The 10,101-nt window shown below is 39.2% G+C and overlaps 1 pseudogene; it reads right to left on the bottom strand.

The window, feature by feature from the left end:
• Positions 1 to 650: 650 nt before the first annotated feature.
• LOC126590334 (fasciclin-like arabinogalactan protein 1) lies at positions 651 to 8,814 on the bottom strand (annotated as a pseudogene).
• Positions 8,815 to 10,101: the final 1,287 nt, after the last annotated feature.

Genomic DNA, 10,101 nt, shown 5'->3' with positions numbered 1-10,101 from the left:
ATAATTATTAGCTCTTAATTACTCGTCTTGCGCACCACATGGGTTTTATAATTTTGAAAATCAACACGTTTTTGTAATAGAAAATACAATAGGACTTTTGTTTTGATGAAATATGATGTTTATTTTAGAATGCCGATAGAAAATCCAAATACACTCATCACTTGAATTATCCTCGGTCAACACATCGACAATAATGTCTGGGGCTCTTCGAACCATTACGAATACCAAATCTTTTAAACTAAATTGCAAACTAAATGATGTGTCACTAAGAAAAAAACAAGCATGTTAATCGATACATAATTAATAATCTAATTATATATAGCCACATCATTCGATTTACAAATTTAATTGAAAAGTTTTTATCTTCATAGCATTATCCTTCTTTTTATAAGGAAGAAACCCAAGATAATTTGTTTCTTATGTAATGAAGCAAATGACCATTTGAGAATATGTCATTACAATGTTCATATCCAAAATTATAAAAGTCATCTCAGTAATACAAAGTACATGTGACAATTGTATGGTGATTATATATATATATATATATATATAATAAATAAATCTACTTATCATTTCCTCTATTAAATATCCAAAACATTGTAATATATATCGCAACCTTCTAAATTTCCCCACAAACAAAAAACAAAAAATCACACCTACACAAAAAACATTAAGAAACTAAAATTACCTCGAAATGACCTCCCACTTGTTACCCAGTAAATAATAATTACACTTATCACATATTTGTATTATTATTTGTTTCATCTCTCAGTATGACTCACTAACATATGTAGGTCTCATTTCTATTAAAGAGATTGTACAAATAATAGTACAAATATGTGATAAGAATAGATTTTTGCTTAAAAATAGGAGAGATTTTTCAGTGTGACCGTCACACGATATGGTACACCACGTGTTTTCATATAAATTGTGGGATATGTGTGTTAAAATGTTAATAACTTAAAAATTAAAATTTTCCACCACTTACATAGAAACATGTGGTGTACCATCTATGTTTTCGTCATAACTAAAAATTTCTCTAAAAATAGAAACAAAAACTTACAACAATGAAAACTAAACCCTTAAATCCCATCCTTCCAACCCCAACAGCTGCGTTATTATCATCCGATGTCTAATCCATCGGGTCCTCATCCAGCAACTCTATGGGAGAATCGGCGTACTCTTCAGTGTTGGGTGAGGGCGCGTTCTTTAACTTCTTCGACGCGCGAGCCTGCTTCTCGGGTGCCGGAGCCAGCGCGAGAGTCAAATCCCCCTTAAAAAGCTCCTTAGGCTGCAAAACCTTGTCAATGGTTTAAATAGCCAGAGGCTGCTCGTCGATGAGAGTCCCGGTGATCCTGGCCGTGACGACCTTGGTCTTCAAAGTAACCTGTTGGCCATCGTTTTGGACGGTGAAGTCGAACTTACTTGCGTTGTCGGTGGCCAGAATGTTCATCAGGCCATTGTTGGACCTCAACATCGACATTGACTGGTAGACCAGAATGCCGTGGTACTCAAGCACTGCTGTCTTCCCAGCCACAGTTAGGTTCTTAAACTTCGGTAAGAAGGCCTTGAATACGTCGTCCATCAGACAAAAAAGGGTCAACCCGCCGTCAACATTATCATCGTAAGTCTTGAAGGCGTCAGAGTTGGCGAGGAGCTTGTCAGGGAAGACCTTGCAGCCGTGGCAGGACATGATTCCTGTGATGTTCAGCTCCGCGGGGGCCGGGGTTGGAGATTGGCTTATATTTTGAGCTGGCAACAATGAAGTCACCTGTGTTTGCTTTCAATGGAAATATCACATGGTATGGGCTGCATGAAAGTTGCAGACAAGTGCTGCAAAGTAAAAGTAAAAGTGGACAACAACCCAAATGCCTTTCGGCTAGTAAACTAAACAAAGAAAAGTTTGGTGGACATCATCATGAGTAAAGACACAATGATGATGCTTGTAAGAAAATAGAAAAAGGTGGTTGTTTTTACTTTAATGATTATAAAGAAATGTGATGATGGATTGGCCTTTATTTAATGCAAGGAAATGCTTGCATTATGTGTGCTTGCCGAGGGAGAAGGCTTGCATCAGGGAAGCATCCAAGGAGATGGTGAGAGCATTTGGCTCTACCATAGGCATGGGTGAGAGAAATCAAGAGAGCTAGAGTGAAAGGTCTTTGGTGAAAGAACTCTTGGGGTAGAGTGAGGCTCTTGGGAAAATTCTATAAGTGGGTGTAGAAGGGATTTGGGATTGGGTTATGTCGATTTAACTCATGTGTACTTGTACTGTTATTCTCATAGTGAAGAGCAATATCTCTCGGGGACGTAGGCATGATTTTTTCCGAACCTCGTAAATTTCTCGGTGTCTTTATTTCTTGTATTTTATTCTGTTCAACTGAGTGTGATTTGGTGAGATTATAATCTGAATCTCATTGCCGCACTAACAAACGGGCCAAGGCACAATAGAGTGTTCATCAGGTCATTGTTGGACCTTAACATCAACATTGACTGGTAGACCCGAATGTCGTGGTACTCAAGCACCGCTGCCTTCCCGGCCACAGTCAGGTTCTTGAACTTCGGTAAAAAGGCCTTGAATACGTCGTCCATCAGACAAAAAAGGGTTAACCAGCCGTCGACATTGTCATCGTAAGTCTTGAAATCGTTGGAGTTGGCGATGAGCTTATCGGTGAAGACCTTGCAGCCGTGGCTGGACATGATTCCTATGATGTTCAGCTCCGCGAGGGTCGGGGTTGGGGCCTCAGCGGCCTGGTTGGGGAGGAGGGTGCTGATCTGGATGATGGAGATATTGTACGGAACCTCTTTGACGGCTTTGACGAAATGGGAGGGAATGGTACCATCGTTGTCCTTGGGGGTGAAACCGACCTTTCCACCCTTTAAGTTGGTGATGTTGATGAGGCCGGAGGAGCCCGGGGCGTTGCCGGTGGCCTGGAACATGGTGGCAACGAGTGCGGTGCCGTTGGTGATTTGGTGGAGCTTCTTGGCGCCGAAGTAGTCGGGGAGGACATGGAGGGAGAGAATGTTTTTGATGGAGTAGATGGAAAGGTGTTTGGAAAGAAAGGCCGATATGGCTGTTGAGCTATATATTTTCATAAACAAAATATATTAGCAAATCTTAATAAAAATGGGGAGACTTTAAAATAATAATAGTCCAAAATATGGACTGACTAGAAATAAGGCTCACTTTATGTGTGTGTGTGCATATATTCTTATGTATACTATATTTATATAATATATATAAGAAATAAAAAGAGAAAAAAAAACTACACCCGCACACGTGGACCTCAACATACACCAAGTCTGAAGGAGTTTGTCATCTACATGGCAACCGGGTATAGAGAATGTGTGTATCTAGAACCCTCTAAAACTCCCACGTTCTCCACTCAAGAGATGGTTTTCTCTCAGCATCTCCACACCCCAAGAAAGTTGCATCCCATTAAACTTCAACTGCCATGTCCACTATTTGCCTATAAAAAGGCATCGAACCAAAGCAAAGGAAAAAAAAACAGAAAAAGAAGAGGAGAGACTCTGCAGAAATTGAGAGACAACGGTGAAGAACGAACGACAAAGAAGAACAAAGCAAGAGAGTAAGGGGAAAAATACACAACAACAAAAAAGAAAAAAACGCAAGAAAGGAGGAAGGTGTACACACGGCAAAGAACATCAAAGTGTGCACACGACAAAGAACATTAAAATACCCAAAGGTATCAATCTTTATCTTTAATTTGTTCTTGGTTTTGTGTATTGGGTGCAGCTTTTTGCAGGATAAATGAAAGAGGAACTTGGCTTTTCCTCTTTCACCGAAGCCAGAAAGATGGATGGGCAAATTTCCCCATGGCAGCCAATTGATAAGAGAAGAAAAAAAATCTCTTCTCCTTCCCCCTCAATTTTGCCGACAACAGGTAAAGCAATCCACCCCTTTTAATAGGGGCGTTGCTTTGATAAAAACCCAGTCACCACCGCTCTTCAACCGTTGTCTCTAGCAGTCCTTCGGAAGAAGCCCAAGGGCCCCGAGGACGGTGAACCAAGCAATCAGCCAAACCACAATACCACCGCTCTTTAACCGTTGTTTCCGGCAGTCCTTCGGAAGAAGCCCAAGGGCAGTGCCATCCGCACTCCGAGGACGTTGAGCCAAGCAATGTAGTTAGGCACGCGAGTCCAGACCATCAACAAATTCGATAAAGGCTCGTATGAGAAGATGGCAGCGATGTTTAGTGTGAAGAAGTGAAAGAAAAAAAAAATGCAACACCAATCGCCATGAGCCATCCCCCATCCCACTAACAGTGGCGCGAATAACACAAGGCCTTCAGAAAATGTGGAAGACATCCGAAGGCAAGAAAGCCGAGAATTTGGGAAAAGGGACATGTCCCCAGGTCCAAGGATGCAGCGGAAATGGTTCTAAAGTTGCACTGTAAAACAGAATACAGAAGCTCAAAGGCTTTATGTGAAGCTCCTGCAGCCTCTCGGGTGTCTAAAGAGGTTTTCGACATCTCTCTTTCTCTTCTCGAAGATGCAACGGAGAAGAAACCATCACTCTGCATGTTTGAACAAGTGGAAAAGAAGAACCCAGCATGTCCAACGATGGTTCCGAGGCTCTCCAACAGTGCAAAGATGGACACACCAGCAGCAGCCATGCCGTGATCTCTGCCTAGCAAGTTCGTCCATGCCGAGAAGAAAAAGAAGCAGTTTGTGCCGCTGCAGTTTAGTCCCATGAATTTCTTCGGGGGTGGTCTAAACCACCCCGTGAAGTTCCAATCAAACCTGAAATTTCCGTGAGAGTTCTGACGTCATGCTCTGTCTTTTCAAAGTTGAAGATGTTGAATACTGCAGCAACAAGCAACAAGCACGAACATGGAAAAGTAACAACAAAATGACGGATGTGAAGACAAAATGAATGTGAAGTCAAAATGAATGAAAAGGAAGGAAAACAAAAGAAGGAAAAGTTGCTCATCACGTAGGAAAATTGCTCTACATGGAGATTAAATAAAGAGAAGAAAACCAATGGCCTTTTTATTTGTTTTATTCATATAAGAGTTTATCAATTTTGGCTCTGAGAACAAGAAGTATGGAGACCATGTCCTCAAAAACCTGTCCTTCATAAGATCACCAAAGAATTTGACACGTTACTGCTGCTCCATTCTTCGAAGACGTTCCAAGGAAAAGAGGAACAAAGAAATAGTCATGTTCATCACGTGGGAATCTGCTCATATAAAGGAAAAGTAAGGTCGATCGAAATTAGAAGTCCCACTGGAATTGAAGACCTTTAAAGTCAAATAAAGAGGTGTAAAGCTTGATGTCAGATTGGTCATAAGTTTAGGTCTGATGGGTTCGAAACCACATGTTTAAATGGGTTTGGAAAGTTCAAAGAAAAATATAAAAAGAGAAAGGGGAAATGCTAACTGAAATCAGCAAAATTGCCCACGTGAAGAAGAAGAGTAAAGTGATGAGTAGATTTTATATTATATATTTTACCCTAATCTTAGTGTATTTTGGTTAATATATTGGAAGAATTTTGATTCTTTGAATTGTATTTTCAATATAGGACTTTCGACTTCCTCTGAGCAAAACAGGACCAAATGGACGAATTTTGGAGTAATTCCAGCTGGAGGACGTTCGTGAGTCACTTAGCTTGATCGTATCAAAATTTGGGATTTTTCCACCAAGCGGTTATTTTCTGACGATGAAATAAAGAAGCAGTGTGCAGTGCTGGAAAATGACGTTTTTGGGCTTAAATTGCGTTTTTGGAGCCCAAGATGACCTCGGATGGGTTCGTGGCCTTTTGGAAAAGTGTTCAGAATATTCCAAACATCAAATCCAGCTATATTGGGCCAGTTTTGGAGCAGCTTTTGGGCCAAAACGTGGCTGTTCAGATTTTAGACGAATTTTACTATTTTTATTTAGGGTTTTTATTAATTTTAGTTTTGCTAGGGTTTGTGTGGTGGATTAGCAAATATATTGCTTAGCCGTCTACAGTTTTAGAGTACGCTTTATTTTATGCAATATTGGAGACAGAGAGAAGTGCTAGGGTTTTGAAGATTTTCTACTTGAAGGTGTTTTCAATCCTTTTCTTAATAATATTTTCTATGATTTCAATTATGAATATGCGGAACTAATTTCTTTTGCTAGGGCGAAGCCTTAAGCCTTAGCATGAATATGTGATTTTTATTTAATTGCTTATGATTGATTGCATGCGTACTTTGAATTGTTAATCACCGGGATAAAAACTATCTAATTGTTTTAATGCCTGATCACCATTAGGATTTTTAGAAAAGTAATTTGATGCAATTTTGGTCGGAAGGTTCCCTGAAATTGACGCTGGCTTCTTGTGATTAATAATTGTAATTTCTCTTAGGATGAATATCACGTCTTAAGGATTGCATGGTTTTTCAAAGGATTTTCATAAAGCATAATGAGTCTTTCATGTTCAGATTTGATCCGAACGTCCGGACGGGTTGCATGTTAGATATACGTTCTATGTTGGAGGTTCCAAGTAGAATATGAATTAGGAAAATCTAACCTTCAAAGTAGCATGTATGGATCATAAGTAATGGGTAAAAATTCATAGGATTGCTAGGTAACGGTGGAACCCTAGTGCTTTCTTAATTTGATTTTCTCATAACTGTTTTCTTCTCTCTAGTCCTAATATTGCAGATTGTTTATTTTAATTCATTAAATTCGTTTTTATTTTAATTAGGTTATAAAATCAATCACTTCAATTTCTACTTTACAATAATTAAATGAAATCTGATTAGTTCGAATTATTTAATAATCCCTGTGGAGATGACCTTGCGAAATCCGTTTATACTACAATAACCTTGTGATTCTTGCAAGTAAAAATAGGAGATTTAAGCCCGTTCACATGAGTAGTAAAAATCCCTATCATAAAGCTTTAAAGTCACATAAAAAAAAGAGGAGGAGTAAAGCTTGTTGTTAGAAAGCTTGAAAATCCAAAGTGGGTTCAAAGTTCCAGGGGTTGAAAATTCAAAAGAAAAGTATATAAAAAAGGGGCATGAAGCCGCGTTAAACTTCAAAAGACACGAAGCAATATCAAGTATCAAATAGTATAAACCCGCGTCTTCGTCTTGGAGTAAAGAAGAAGAGGGATTGATGACCAAGTTTCTTTTAAAATCTGTTCAAATTAGAAAGTGAAGGAAACAATCTCCAGCAAGCAAATAAAAGGTGAAAAGGTGAAGAGGTGAAGTTTGGCATTTTCAAAGAGTACATCCCTCCAAGTTTGTCGTAACAATATGAAAGCAATGATATAGAGACCACCAAGTTTTAAAGTTTAGAGGGGATCACGCGAAGAACAAAAGAAGGCCACCACTTCCATCTAATTATGGTCTTTGTAAATTTTGCATTCGATCAAAGCATGGAGACAAAATGACAAGAGTACAAAACAAAATTTGCCTCTTGTGGAATACCACTCACGTGGACATTATGAACATGGCCCCATGGATTGAATATGGTGCATGGAAAAAGGAAAATATGGAAACAAACTGACAAAAAAAAAGTACAAAACAAATTTGTCCCTTGATGTTTCTACGACATGGGGACAGAAAGCCTACAAAATTAATCCTACAAAAGTCAAAATGACAACTGGAAGACCAGGTTCAGGCTCAAAAGTGCACCAAAATTGATACAGCTGCTGTCCATGCTCCACCTGCTCAATAGAACACTTATCAAGGCTTCTATGAGCACCAAAGATGAAGTAAAGAAGAGATATTAATCACACTGTCATCTCAATCTCACGACAGTGGCTCTATGACACCAAAGATTGAAATAACATCATTGTTTCCTAAAAAAATATGGAGATAATTAATGAACTACGCCGGTTTGATTCCGTTAAGGATACGTAGGCAGTCTAATATCAAGTTTTAGACACAACCGTGAAACCGAAACGAATCCCTGGTTTATATAAACTAAATTCACTCCTGCTATCAAATACCAAAATGGCACGAAGCCGAAGAAAAGTTTTCAAAAGGCACGAAGCCGTATCAAAGTCTCAAATGGCACAAAGCCGAAGAAAAGTCTCAAATGGCATGAAGCCATATCAAATTTTCAAATGCTCCTCGCCCGCATGAGCTGAAACTGCATAAGGCACTATGCTCCTCGCCTGCATGAGCTAAAACTGCACAAGGCATTAATGCTCCAACGACTTAAAGTCCTCGTCTGCATGAGCTAAAACTGCACAAGGCATCAAATGCTCCAATGGCTTAAAGTCCTCGCCCGCACGAGCTAAAACTGCACAAGGCATCAATTGCTCCTTGCCTGCACGAGCTAAAACTGCACAAGGCATCAAACCTCAACAAATACAAGGAACTACGAGTGACTTGATCCCTCAATGAGGGTACGTAGGCAATCTAGGGTTCTACCTAGACGCAGTCACACAATCAAATAAACACCCAAATCCCCAAGTTACGATTTATTCATATTAGAATCAAAGGGTATTCCTTTCCCAAAAGAAGGGTTGTAATTAATAGGCACGTAGCCTAGAATGGGTCGAACTCAAACTAATAAAACCCTCTTCGAAAAAAATGAACGAGGGTGAAATTGTGTCGAGTGAATTATTTGTTTGCATATTATGTACAATTTTTGCTCAACAATGGCGGAGTTTTCGATGGCGCAGACGGTGATGATGGTGCGCTCGTTGATATCAACGGCGAGGTGGGTCAGGGTGAGGTAGTGGTTGAAGGTAGAGAATTCGGAGTGCTTCGCGATGAGGCGCGTGATGTTATGCGCATGGGTGAGGGTGGTGAAAAGGGTGAGTGTGAGGAGGAGGGAGCAAGCGGTGGTCTTCCCACGGAGCTGCATTGTGTGGATTTGTCCTGGGGATTTTGGGGGTTGGGGGGTTAGAGAGAGAAAGCGAGAGGGAGAGAGATGTTGAGGAGCTTAAGGATAGCTTGGTGTAAAGCTAGGGAGTGAGAGTGAGAGTGTGAGTTAGGGAATGTAAAGGGAGAGGGAGGTTTATAAGCACGGGCTTGGTGGTGAGATATATTACAACTGAAGCCACTGTGTTTGGTGCTTTTGTAGTTTGAGACCGAAATAGGACTTGAGTTGAAGTGTCATCAGGTGGGCCCCTTCCTATGCATTGCGTTGCCTTTCTTTCTTCTTTTTTATTTGCCTTTCGTTAGTAGTGTTATATACTTACAACATTTTTGTTTGTACCACTTCTCTAATAAAATCAAGGTTCATCAACCCATATAAGAGAGGTAATACAACTGTGAGTTTGTGATTTGAAAAATGTGATAAGAATAATATTTTTGGTATAGAATAAGTGGAGGACAAAAATGGGGAGAAAAGTTTGGGTTGAGAGGTGTGTATTTTAGGTCATCTTCAATAGAGAGGACTAAAGATTCAAAAGTCAAAAGATTGCCTAATATGTCCAAAAAATTCATCTCCAATTGATGGCTGGGTTATAATTCTATAGAGTTCATCATAACATTATTTGGCCAAAGAGGCACCAGGCTGGCCAAATAGCCCTCCCCTTTTAGGCCCCTTTTTAGGGGCCCAGCTCCTCAGTTATAATTATTGGTTCAAATTCAGCGGCTAACTTTGAAAACATCTAAAGGTAATTAACTAAAATAACCAATAAATTTAAAACTAATAAATTATTGAGGGGGCTATATGAGTATGACCTACTATTGTTTATTTAAAAATAATTTTTTTTAGGACTATAATTTTAGATGGAGCTATATTTAGTCATTTCGGTTGGAGATGACCTTAATTTGTTGGAGAAAATGGGGATCTGGTGAGGTTTTGGTATCTCTAAGATTTAAAGTTGTAAATAAAAAGTGTTAGAATAATTAAGTTGTAACATCAAACCATCTAACTTTTGTTCAACAATTATCATTTAAAAACATTGCCGGGTAGTGATTTGAGTTTTCAAGTAATATGTATAATACATAAGAGGCTATTGGTGATCTCTTGGAGTTTTATTAGACGATAAGAAATCATGAATAAAATTCAATAGAGGTAAGTTTCATTGCTAAGTTAGCATTAGCATATGGTATATATTATGGATCAAGTCTTTTGGAACATGGATAGATTTTTATCCCAAAACATGAAAACTATAATTTAATCTTTCAACAAATTATATGA

The sequence above is a fragment of the Malus sylvestris genome, chromosome 11 (assembly GCF_916048215.2).
Source record: "Malus sylvestris chromosome 11, drMalSylv7.2, whole genome shotgun sequence".
Lineage (NCBI taxonomy): Eukaryota > Viridiplantae > Streptophyta > Magnoliopsida > Rosales > Rosaceae > Malus > Malus sylvestris.
Note: the sequence above shows the minus strand (reverse complement) of the source record. Positions and strands in the feature narration are given on the sequence as shown.